The following is a 12,656-nucleotide window of genomic DNA, read 5'->3' as shown; positions in this document are numbered from 1 at the left end:
GGTCTCACAAGAGCAAGATACAGTTTTAGGATGACCTCGCTAGTCTTGTAACTAACACTCCTTTGTATGAACCCAAGTAGGGCAGGTGTAGTGAGTTCGAGGTCTTTAAAACATGTACAGTACAGTCAATTGCTCTAAATCCATTCGCCTCTCTCCCTGAATCACGAACCCCCGACCGTGATTCTCTCTCTCTTCTCTCTCTCTCTCTCTCTCTCTCTCTCTCTCTCTCCATAAATGCTTGGGTTCACGAGTCATTCTGGGGTGTTCGTGGTTCAGGGTTGGGCCTCAGATTAATGAGGGTTTGGTGTGAGTCGGGGAGAAGGAGGGTTGAGGCGGGTGGGGCGGATGGGGAAGAGGTAAGGGAGGGGTGGGGCGGGATGGGAAGAGGTGTAAGGAGGGTAAGTGATGGATATGGCCCTGACCCAAATTGGCAGTGGAAGAAATCTGTCACAGCTCTATATTTGGGGTCGGGAACCCTGCCTCACGATCATCTCCTGCCACACACACACACACACACACACACACACACACACACACACACACAATAATAAAAACCCCTAGAAGGAGCTCCGAACCCCTATAGCGAGCTTCTGAACCCCCAGAAGCGAGTTTGGAACCCCAGAAGCGAGCTTCTGAACCCCTGTAGTGAGCTTTTTGAACCCTATAGCGAGTTTCTGAATCCCTTGTAGCGAGCTTTGAACCCCTATAGCGAGTTTGAACCCCAGAAGTGAGCTTCTGAACCCCTGTAGAGTTTCTGGAACCCCTGTAAAGAGCTATGAACCCTGTAGAGAGCTTCTGAACCTGTGGAGAGCTTCTAAACCCTGTAGAGAGCTCTAAACCCCCTGTAGAGAGCTTCATCCCTTCTGTAGCGAGCTCAACCCCCAGAGAGCTCATCCCTGTAGAGAGCTCTAAGAACCCCTGTAGAGTTTGGAACCCCTGTAAAGAGCTCTTGAACCCCTATAGAGAGCTCTGAACCCCTGTAGAGCCTGGAACCCCTATAGAGAGCTTTCCTGAACCCCTGTAGAGAGTCGAACCCCTGTAGTGAGCTTTCCTGAACCCCTATAGAGAGCTCTGAACCCCTATAGAGAGCTCTGAACCCCTATAGAGAGCTCTGAACCCCTGTAGAGAGCTCTGAACCCCTCCATCACACCTCACAGTCGTACTCACCTTTGGCTGCCGACCTGCAGAAAAGCTTCACAAACTCACCTGCAAAAAAAGAAACAAACAACAACATTAGTCAGGAACAAAAACAAACCACCGAAAAAATACAAAACAAAACAACAAACAAAGAAAAACATTAAAACACAAAAACAAAAGTAAACAAGAAAAACCAAAGAAAACAAAAGCAAAACAAAACAACAAAACCAAAACATAAACACAACAAAAACAAGAGACAAAACAAAACAATACCACATAACTTTACACACAACGACAATAGCAATTAAACATCAGTATTAGATTAGGTTAGGTTAGGTTGTGTTGCTAGAAGAAGTTGCTAGAAGTTAGGCTAGGTTAGGTTAGGTTAGGTTAGGTTAGGTTAGGTTAGGTTAGGTTAGGTTAGGTTGGGTTGGGTTGGGTTGGGTTGGGTTAGGTTGGGTTGGGTCCTAACCACAGTGGCTCAAACCGAACGTCCCACATTTGTACTGTAGCGGAGAGAGGTGAGTCACCCTTTGGCCCAGGGCTGAGTACTGTACTGTACGTGTGTCATCTAGCGGTTCAGTTAACCTCTCATTTGTTGCTCAATAACATACTGCTGCAACCTCACTCACACACACACACTCACTAACTCACTCGCTAACTAACACACTCACTCACACACCCCGAACACAAACACCCACCCCCTCCACCCCCAACACAAACACCCACCCCCCTCCACCCCCAACACAACATCTCCACCCCTCCACCTCTAACAACACACCTGCCTGGGAAGGAATCAGGACCCACCACCAGGCCAGGCAATCACCCTCAACAATGAAGGTTAATCTCCTGTGTATTTCCTGACCACCTCTCACACTGGATAATCATGGCGCGTATCCCGTGGTCACTGAGCCTCTCTATGTGTACTGGACTGCTTGGTTTAGTTAGGGTTGGTTAGGTTATGTTAGGTCAGTAGTAGTAAAAACTATAGCAGCAGTAGGAGAGGAGGAAGAGGAGGGAAAAGAGCAGGAGGAGAAGCAGGAGGAAGAACAGTAGAAGCAGCAGCAGCAGGACAAAGTGTGGGCCGCCATCGTCAGCCAGTTAGGTTTGGTTTCCTGAATTTCTCTCCAGAGCGGCGTGACAACACACTTCCGGCCCACAGCCTACACTGGCCTCCTTACACCTGCCACTACCTGCTTTATAGCCCTCCCTGGCCACCTAGGGACATGGCGAGGAAGAAGAGGGGAAGTGGAGAGTGTGAGAGAAGAGGGGGAAAGGGGGTAAAGAGAGAGAGAGAGAGAGAGAGAGAGAGAGAGAGAGAGAGAGAGAGAGAGAGAGAGAGAGAGAGAGAGAGAGAGAGAGATGAATTCCTAAGAAATATTTACATCGGTAATTAGAGAAAGTCGATCAAGGAGGCGTGAAGGGAGAAGTAAACAGAGAAAAGGGGGGAGGAGTAAACAGGTAAACAGAGAGAAGGGAAACAATAACCTGGCGTTAATGAGTGTGTTGGTAGTTCTGTTGAGACACTTGAGATGATCACACACACACACACACACACACACACACACACACAGCTCGGGTCTAAGCGGTCATGTCCAGCTGATGTTCATACCAGCTATTCGTGTTTCCCAGCTGATGATAATGGCAGCACTGGTCTTTCCTCCCACCCACATATACCCACATATACCCACCCACCCACCCACCCACCCACCCCCTCAGGTAAATATGGTAATTGGCAGCCTTCACGAGCCATAACAACTGATTCCGGTGCAGATGAAGAGGTCGAGGTGTGCTTGTTTACTTGTTTCTTTACTACACTTGATATGTTTTTGTTAATGACGTTATTTGTAATCATTTAGTGTTTATAATTGGTCATTGTTGTTGTTTTTGTTATTATAATCACACATCAGCCAGTGGTTTAGTCACACACACACACACACACACACACACACACACACACACACACTCAAACTCTAAGGCCATACAGACCACAGTTTCGGTGTGTTGTGAGTTTGTCTACTACTGTCATCTCCATCCACACACATCCATAACACTGTCCTAACTATCCACACAATCCACATACATCCACACACCGCCTTAATTATCCACACACTGCCCTAACTATCCACATACCTTCCCACTCACACATACACACCATCAAACGAACCATCATCACTACAGACAAGAGAGCGTGACCGGTGTAATTAACCGGGCCATTCTACACTCCTGGAATATTCAACAGGTTGTGTCCGGGACGAATAACACACACACACACACACACACACTATCTTGTATTGGTATCTCTTACACCGTCACAGTAATTAGTCAAGTTCCTTCACCCTTCCTCCCCCGCCATCACTCAAAATATCTTCATAAATAAAAACACACGATTCATAAAACTTTAGCGCCGCTCTAACACGGATGTAAACACTGTATGACGTCACAACCCGCGACCTTGATAACTATGACGTCACGCGAGGCCCCAAACCAAACACCAGATATAATATATATATATAAAACAAGACGCAACAACAAACAGAGGTGCTATAAATGAATGTGTGTGTGTGTGTGTGTGTGTGTGTGTGTGTGTGTGACAGGTGAGAACGTGGATTAGTGCCTCCTGCCTGCCTCTTAAGGGCAGTGGTATTATGTTCAGTGACAAATGTGAGGGGCGAATGGTGGAGTATGGAGTGGCAGACATGGAGTGGAAGGATATGAATTGTAGACATGGTGAGAGGATATGGGTGTGAACATGGAGTGAAAGGATATGAATTGTGACATGGGTGAAGGATATGGGTGGCAGACATGGGTGAAGGATATGGAGTGGCAGACATGGGTGAAGGATATGGGTGGCAGACATGCAGAAGGAGATGGGTAGCAGACATGGGTGAAGGATATGGGTGGCAGACATGGGTGGAGGATATGGATTAGCAGACATGGGTAGGATATGGGTGGCAGACATGGGTGAAGGATATGGGTGTGAACATAGGTGGAAGATATGGGTGTAGACATGGGTGGAGGATATGGGTGTGAACATGAATTCAGAGAAGGATATGGGTGTAGACATGGGTGAAGGATATGGGTGGCAGACATGGGTGAAGGATATGGGTGGCAGACATGGGTGAAGGATATGGGTGGCAGACATGGGTGAAGGATATGGGTGGCAGACATGGGTGAAGGATATGGGTGGCAGACATGGGTGAAGGATATGGGTGGCAGACATGGGTGAAGGATATGGGTGGCAGACATGGTTGAAGGATATCATCACGAACCTTAACTATTTACAATAAGGTCACAGCGTCAGATTCCATCCACGATCACTGGAACAACTTGAGATTAAAATAATGTAAATAATTCTATAGTTTGTCCTCCCTCAGTGTGTTGGTGTGTGGCTCCCGCAGAGTAACACACGGTACAGACAGCCTCGTCGCCGCCTCCTTCAGGTCACTTATAGAACATATCGAAACGGGGTTATTTTCTTTTTACTTTATAAAATCAGGAATTGTAAAAGTTCATGGCATAAGTTTAATACTTTTGTAAAATTATATAAAAATACACACACACATACTTACACACATATACAGTACACGCACACATACACACATAGACGCACATATACAGTACATACACATGAACACACACACACACACACACACACACACACACACACCAAAAGCCTGCCGAGTGGGTCCTGGCTAGTCACTGCCGCGCCCTCAGGCCAGGTCGCTGCCTCCACTGGTGTGTCCTCTTGCCGCTGGTAATGTGACCAGTAACAACAAACACAGCCTCACCTAACACAGCCTCTCCTAACACAGCCTCTCCTAACACAGCCTCTCCTAACACAGCCTCTCCTAACACAACCTCTCCTAACACAGCCTCTCCTAACCAACTCCTAACCTAACCTAACCTTGAATGAATACATACACACAATACACATAAATGGGGTAATGGTTCTCCACAATAGTCGGTTCAAGATAATTTACTCTGTACACAACCTCAGCTGTGACAACTAACTTAAACTTGTGAAGTAAACTCCTGTCTCCCTCCCTCCTTCCTTCCTCCCTCCCTCTCTCCTCCCTCCTTCCTTCCTTCCTATGTGAGCTGGATATAACATAACATAAGTCTTACGAAAATATTGAACAATTCACAAGTAATACACACACTAAACATAACATGTATACATCAAGTAAGGTAATAAAATTAAATATTATCAAATACCACATACGCTTGAACACATACATACATACAGACACACAACACACACACATGCATACACTCATACTTACACAGACACACATACACCTACACACACCACATAAAACACATACAGAATTACTCAATAAAAGACAAGTGACCGCGGCGGCAACTACCCATACCGGAAGTGAACACACACACACACACACACACACACACACACACACACACCTCACCCCCTCCCTCCCCTACACTATATCGAGTCCCTATCGCCCTGTCTTTCTGTCTTCTATCGTCTTCCAGTACATTATGAGACAGAGAGAGACAGGAGAGGTGTGTTGTGTCTCCAGACTGACGGGAATGAGACGGAAGGAGTGAAGGTTGGCTGGCTGGCTGTCACGCATTCTTGCGGCCACTCTCAAGTTCACAACACCTCCCTGTCTCCCTCACTCACAGGTCGAGGGAGTTCATTACTGGCATATCTCACGGTCGTCAGGGAGAGTGAGTGTTGGTGGTAGTCGTGGTGGTGATAGTGTTCAGCAGTAAGTCGCAACCGGAAGAATATACTGTATATGGAGTCAGGAAGTGAATTACATGTAAGAGCTGTACCATCAGTGTGTGAGTGTGTGTGTTTTAAATCCTTATATATATATATCTACTTAAGAACATTTCATCACGGTAAGTTAGGTGATGAGCTGCTGTTATTGTGTTGTTGTTGTTCTTGTTAGTTTGTTATTATTGTGTTGTTAGTTTTTTATTGTTTGTTGTTGTTGTTAGTTTGTGTGTTATTGTTTGTTGTTGTTGGTATTGTTAGAGAGAGAGAGAGAGAGAGAGAGAGAGAGAGAGAGAGAGGTGGTGGCAAGCTCAACAGGCAGACAAGCAGACAGGCAGGTTCACAGGCGGTGGAGGAGGAGTCTTGGGCAGCAGACAGATACCATGACGGATCAGATGACTTGCAATCAAGCAGGTTGGTTGACAGGCAGACAGGTAGGCAAGGCAGACAGGTGGGCAAGGCAGACAGGTGGGCAAGGCAGACAGGTGGGCAAGGCAGACAGGTGGTGGTGGAATTAGGCTGTTAGTTGGGTATAAGACAGACATCACAGGCAGGGTAGGGTAAGGCAGGGTAGGGACGGAGGTAGGTAGGTAGGTATGGTAGGTGTGTGAGAGAGCAGAAAATAGGTGAGAAAGAATTCATGGGAGGTAGAAAGCCAACTGCAGGGATAATCTGGGGGTAAGTAATTGGGGAGGAGGCAGGTAATGAAGCAGACAAGCAAGTAAACAAGAGAGAGACAGAATCAAGTAGAGAGAAAGACAAGAGACGAACGATACAGTCAGCTGATAAGATTATAATTATATACTGTATATGATAAGAGGAAGTGGGGGAGACGCCAAACAACGCCAGGCAGTTGAGGGAGGGAGGGAGGGAGAGCCACTGGTGTAGGGGGAAGGAATAAGACTACTGAGGGAAGGAGAGAGGAGGGGAGAGGGAAGGAGAAGGAGGGAGGGAAGGAGAAGGAGGGAGGGAAGGGAAATAAATAATCTGCTGGATTTAATAACATCAGGTACTTACTGTGGGGTACCAATCGTCCACCCAACCCAGCTCCCCTACCACACCCCACCCTCTACCACACCTCCTACCACCCACCATACCACCCCACCTCCCCTACCTCCCCACACCCACACCACACCCTTACACCCCAGCTCCCCTACACACCCCACCTCCCTACCACCCCACCTCTACCACCCAGCTCCCCACCCCACCCTCTACCACACCCCAGCTCCCCTACACCCCACCCCTGCCACCCAACCCTCTACCACCCCCTCCCTATAACCGTGAGATAAACAAGGTTGAGTCACAATGGTGTGGCCGCCCACTCTCTCGCCACACTCTGATCAGCACACTCTTATCACCTCACCGAACAAAGTACAGTACGTATAATCATTTACTTTCACCCCCTGCAGCCCCCGTCCATTGCGTTCCCACTAAGGGGAATTATGGGGTTAAGATAGTGTTAAGAGCTGATGTGTGTGTGTGTGTGTGTGTGTGTGTGTGTGTGTGTGTGTGTGTGTGTGTGTGCCCCCCACATGAAGGTGCTGCGCTCTCTCTTCCCTAATTACAAGTTAATGACAACGTGTGATGTGATATGTTGGCAGTCTTCCTCATTCGTTCCCTCCTTTACCACCCTTCCTCTCCTCTCACCTTACCTTACCGTCTGTCTGTCTGTCTGTCTCTCTGTCTGTCACACGCTTTAACTCTCAGCAACTCAACATATTACCAACAGTGTTTAAATTGTTAATAATGAAATAAACACATAATTATTTCTTCTAGGGTAATCTGCCTTCGCTCATCATCCTCACACTGTCTGCCACTTACCCCCACCGTCTGCCACTTACCCTACCGTCTGCCACTTACCCCCACCGTCTGCCACTTACCCCACCATCACCCACTTCCCCACCGTCTGCCCACTTACCCACCGTCTGCCATACCCCACTGTCTGCCACTTACCCACTGTCTGCCAAATTCCTTAATTATAAAACAACAAACATCACCACGGCACACTCTATAACCCTTAAACCTGACCACAAAACAACATGCAGTGAAACCTCTATTTAACGTACTATGTGAGGATAAAAGTCCGTTATATCGAGGGTCCGGTAAATATGAAACTTATTTAACGGACTATATGGAGAAGAGTCCGTTATATCGAGGTCGGTAAATATGAAACCTATTTAACGGATTATATGAAGAGTCCGTTATATCAAGGGTCAGTTAGATGTGAAACCCTCCATCTTATAAACTATACATGGAGCTGTAAGTCCGTTATATCAAGGGTTCATTAGATGTAATACCCTCCAACTAACGGATTAAAGAGAGAAGTTCGTTATATAGAGGTTTCACTATAATGAGTTAGGTCTAAGTATTCTCTTATAAACGATCCCACGTGTAGACTGGCAGCAAGACACACGCAACACCCAGTTGTTGTTTTTTTTGCGCTGAAAATTTGCCTGACAAAGAAAACGGCATTTGTCTGTATAATTTACATGGGACACTTAACCAATTCAGGAATCCTACCACATGGAACATCAGGTCTACGGGACTCATTAGTTAGGCCAAACAAAACTAATATCTGATAAATAATGTAAAATAATAATGCATTAATATGTATCAGGATGTCCACAATGAAGAAAGTAATTGTTGTAGTCGTAAAAAACACAAGCTTTCTACATCAATATACCGTGTGTGTGTGTGTGTGTGTGTGTGTGTGTGTGTGTTGATGCCCAGCCAGCGTACTGATAGACGATTGGGATACATCTGGGTTGGGTTGGGTTACCTCCATCTAATGAACTATATATAGCTGAAATCCCGTTATATCGAAGGTTCATTACATGTGAAACTCTCCATCTAACGGATTATATGATAAGTCCGTTATATGGAGGTTTCTCATGTAATGACCAGATATGTTAGTTACAGGTGTACAGGTAATAACGCCCAGGTATGTAAGTTATAGGTGTACAGGTAATAACGCCTGGTATGTAAGTTATAGGTGTACAGGTAATAACGACCAGGTATGGTTGCTACTGGGTACACAGGTAATAACGACCAGGTATGAAGTTATAGGTGTACAGGTGATAACTCCCCAGGTAAGTTAGCTACAGGTACACAGGTAATAACGACCAGGTATGTTAGTTACAGGTACACGGTAATAACGACCGGGTATGTTAGTTACAGGTACACAGGTAATAACGACCAGGTATGTTAGTTACAGGTACACAGGTAATAACGACCAGGTATGTTAGTTACAGGTACACAGGTAATAACGACCAGGTATGTTAGTTACAGGTACAGGTAATAACGACCAGGTATGTTAGCTACAGGTACTGAGTAATAACGACCGGTATGTTAGTTACAGGTACACAGGTAATAACGACCAGGTATGTAAGTTATAGGTTACAGGTAATAACTCCCAAGGTGAGTTAGCTACAGGTACACAGGTAATAACTCCCAGGTAAATTAGCTACGGGTAATACAGATGTGCTCCCAGGTAGTTAGCTCCAGGATTAGCTACAGGTACACAGGTAATAACTCCCAGTTAAGTTAGCTACAGGTACACAGGTAATAACTCCCAGGTGAATTAGCTACAGGTACTGAGTAATAACTCCCAGGTAAGTTAGCTACAGGTATACAGGTAATAACTCCCAGGTAAGTTAACTCCCAGGTAAGTTAGCTACAGGTAACTAGGTAATAACTCCCAGGTAAGTTAGCTACAGGTACACAGGTAATAACTCCCAGGTAAGTTAGCTACAGGTACACAGGTAATAACTCCCAGTGAGTTAGCTACAGGTACACAGGTAATAACTCCCAGGGTGATTAACTCCCAGGGTAAGTTAGCTACAGGGTACACAGGTAATAACTCCCAGGTAAGTTAGCTACAGGTACACAGGTAATAACTCCCAGTGGGATTAGCTACAGGTACACAGGTAATAACTCCCAGTTAAGTTAGCTACAGGTACACAGGTAATAACTCCCAGGTAAGTTAACTCCCAGGTAAGGTTAGCTACAGGTACACAGGGAAACTCCCCAGGTGTTAACTCCCCAGGTAAGTTAGCTACAGGTACACAGGTAATAACTCCCAGGTAAGTTAACTCCCAGGTAAGTTAGCTACAGGTACACAGGTAATAACTCCCAGGTAAGTTAACTCCCAGGTAAGTTAGCTACAGGTACACAGTAATAACTCCCAGGTAAGTTAACTCCCAGGTAAGTTAGCTACAGGTACACAGGTAATAACTCCCAGGTAATTAACTCCCAGGTAGTTAGCTACAGGTACTGAATGTAATAACTCCCAGGTAAGTTAACTCCCAGGTAAGTTAGCTACAGGTACACAGGTAATAACTCCCAGGTAAGTTAGCTACAGGTATACAGGTCCGGTGGTTCCCCCTCACCTGTGGCGAACAAAACAGTAAAATTCCTTCATCAGGGTTCTGTCAACAGATTAATATCATCACTACCGTCTACCGTTGTCTTCACAATAACACCACACTCTCCTCACCATCATCTTTGCACAATAAGTCTTCCCGTTGTGGGTTAAGTAGGCCTCCTTCACAAACAACAACAACAACAGAAACAATAACAACAACAACAACATAAACAATAATAACAACAATAATAACAATAACAACAACAATAACAACAATAACAACAAAACAATAATAACAACAACAATAATAACAACAAAACAACAACAATAACAACAACAATAACAACAAAACAACAATAATAACAACAATAATAACAACAAAACAACAACAATAACAATCCTAAATCTTTGAGAGTTGCTTTTGTTCAAGGATGAACGGATCACACTAACACCATTCCCACACACACACACACACACACACACACAGTGATCACCTCGTGTAGATCTTCCCGTAATAATTAAGGGGATAAATCCTCACATAATCTGGTCTCTCACTATAATCTGCCGTTAATCCGGTAATCTGGTGTGCTGTCCCCCGAGGTGCCCGCCACGGCATCGGCCACTGCCTTATTGTTGGGCACATGAGGAGTGGCGGAGGAGTGGCGAGAGGAGGAGTGGCGGGAGGGAGACGGGAGGGGGGAGGGAGGAGTGGCGGGGGAGGACGGGAGGGGGATGGAGGGAGGAGGTGGAGGAAAGGAAGAGTGACAGGAGGGAGGAGAGGAGCGGTAAAAGGAGGAGGAGGAGGGAAAAAGGGAAGAGTGCCAGTAGGAGGAGGAAGGAAAGGAAAGAAGTGATAGGAGGAGGAGTTACGGCAGGACACCCAACCTGCGTCACTCCACTAGGCAGAGTTCGGGAGTAGAGATAACACAATCAGGGGGTCACTCAACGGCTGATAGGCCTTATCAGCTACGGTATTCCTGGACAGAGAACCCGGGGCACATACTACACTATACACCTAGTAACGCGACATTACACTACACCATACAACACCCCATTACACTATACAGCACTACACCATACAACACCCCATTACACTATACAGCACTACACTACACCATACAACACCCTATTACACAATACAGCACGTTACACCATACAACATCCTATTACACTATACAGCACTACATTACACCATACAACACCCCATTACACTATACAGCACTACACTACACCATACAACACTCTATTACACTATACAGCACTACACCATACAACACCCCATTACACAATACACTATCTACACCATACAACACCCCATTACACAATACAGCACTAACTACACCATACAACACCCATTACACTATACAACACAGCACTACACCATACAACACCCTATTACACAATACAGCACTACCATACAACACCCCATTACAATACAGCACTAACTACCCATACAACACCCTATTACACTATACAACACTACACTACACCATACAACATCCTATTACACTATACAGCACTACATACAACACCCATTACACTATATAGCACTACACCATACAACACCCATTACCGAAGCACTACATCATACAACACCCCATTACACTACACTAAATAACACGTACACAAAATACAACACCCTGTTTTTTACACGTACACAAGGATGTGTGTTAAGGTGACACATAGAGTATATTCTGTGTTTACATGTTGACAGCAGCGGTACAAGGACACGCAAAATGTAGACAAAATTACCGATAGGCCTAAAAAAACCAGGACGGGAAATAATGTGATACACAAACTGATATACGGACGAAGCCGCCGTATCTCGTCAGCAGTGTTTACAGTGGATAAGGGATAGCTGGTCTCCTCAGAATAAAGATAGCTGCCCGTACAAGGGACACTAACAAGCCTCGGGGTATAGGCTGTAGGTTAGAGGCAATGTGCGAGTATATAATAATAATGGTGGCCCCTCATTGCCAGGGCCACCCTAGGCGTGAATTGTTTTGGGTGTAGAGCTGTCGCCAACACAACAACCACACCCTAAGTTAACAGGCTCTGTTACCCAGTGTCAAGGAATAGTTCGAGAAGACCGGACAACTCGCCAACTGCACTGGCTAACGAGTATATGTATCCATCACAAGGCAGCTGGAGGGATATCTTGTTAAATGGGCCTCAGTTCTAATAGGCCCTAACCTGACCTGACATAATGTTAACAAGCCACAACTGCATGTCCAAAACATTTTCAGTACAGTAGGTGACACACACACACACACACACACACACACACACACACACACACACACACACACACACACACACACACACACACTACAAAAAAAATTATTTATGACGAGGCAAAAGGTATCCACATTTATCAGTCAAAGGTCGACCTTTCGCCACGCAAACTGT

The 12,656-nt window shown here is 45.6% G+C and overlaps 1 protein-coding gene across 6 annotated transcripts in view; it reads right to left on the bottom strand.

Moving 5' to 3' along the window:
- LOC121858212 (formin-binding protein 1-like) overlaps positions 1-12,656 on the bottom strand; it is a 155,620-nt gene that overhangs the window by 97,004 nt on the left and 45,960 nt on the right. Inside the window, exon 2 of one of the 6 annotated variants that reach the window (XM_042354443.1) lies at positions 1,168-1,206. The exons of the other annotated variants lie outside the window; for them this stretch is intronic. The gene's annotated coding sequence lies outside the window, so the exon portion shown is untranslated. The remainder of the gene's footprint in view (positions 1-1,167; positions 1,207-12,656) is intronic. 6 annotated transcript variants of the gene reach the window in all.

Source organism: Homarus americanus, unplaced genomic scaffold (genome assembly GCF_018991925.1).
Source record: "Homarus americanus isolate GMGI-L3 unplaced genomic scaffold, GMGI_Hamer_2.0 scaffold57980, whole genome shotgun sequence".
Lineage (NCBI taxonomy): Eukaryota > Metazoa > Arthropoda > Malacostraca > Decapoda > Nephropidae > Homarus > Homarus americanus.
The sequence above is the reverse complement of the archived record's forward strand: the minus strand, read 5'-3'. Positions and strand labels throughout refer to the sequence as shown.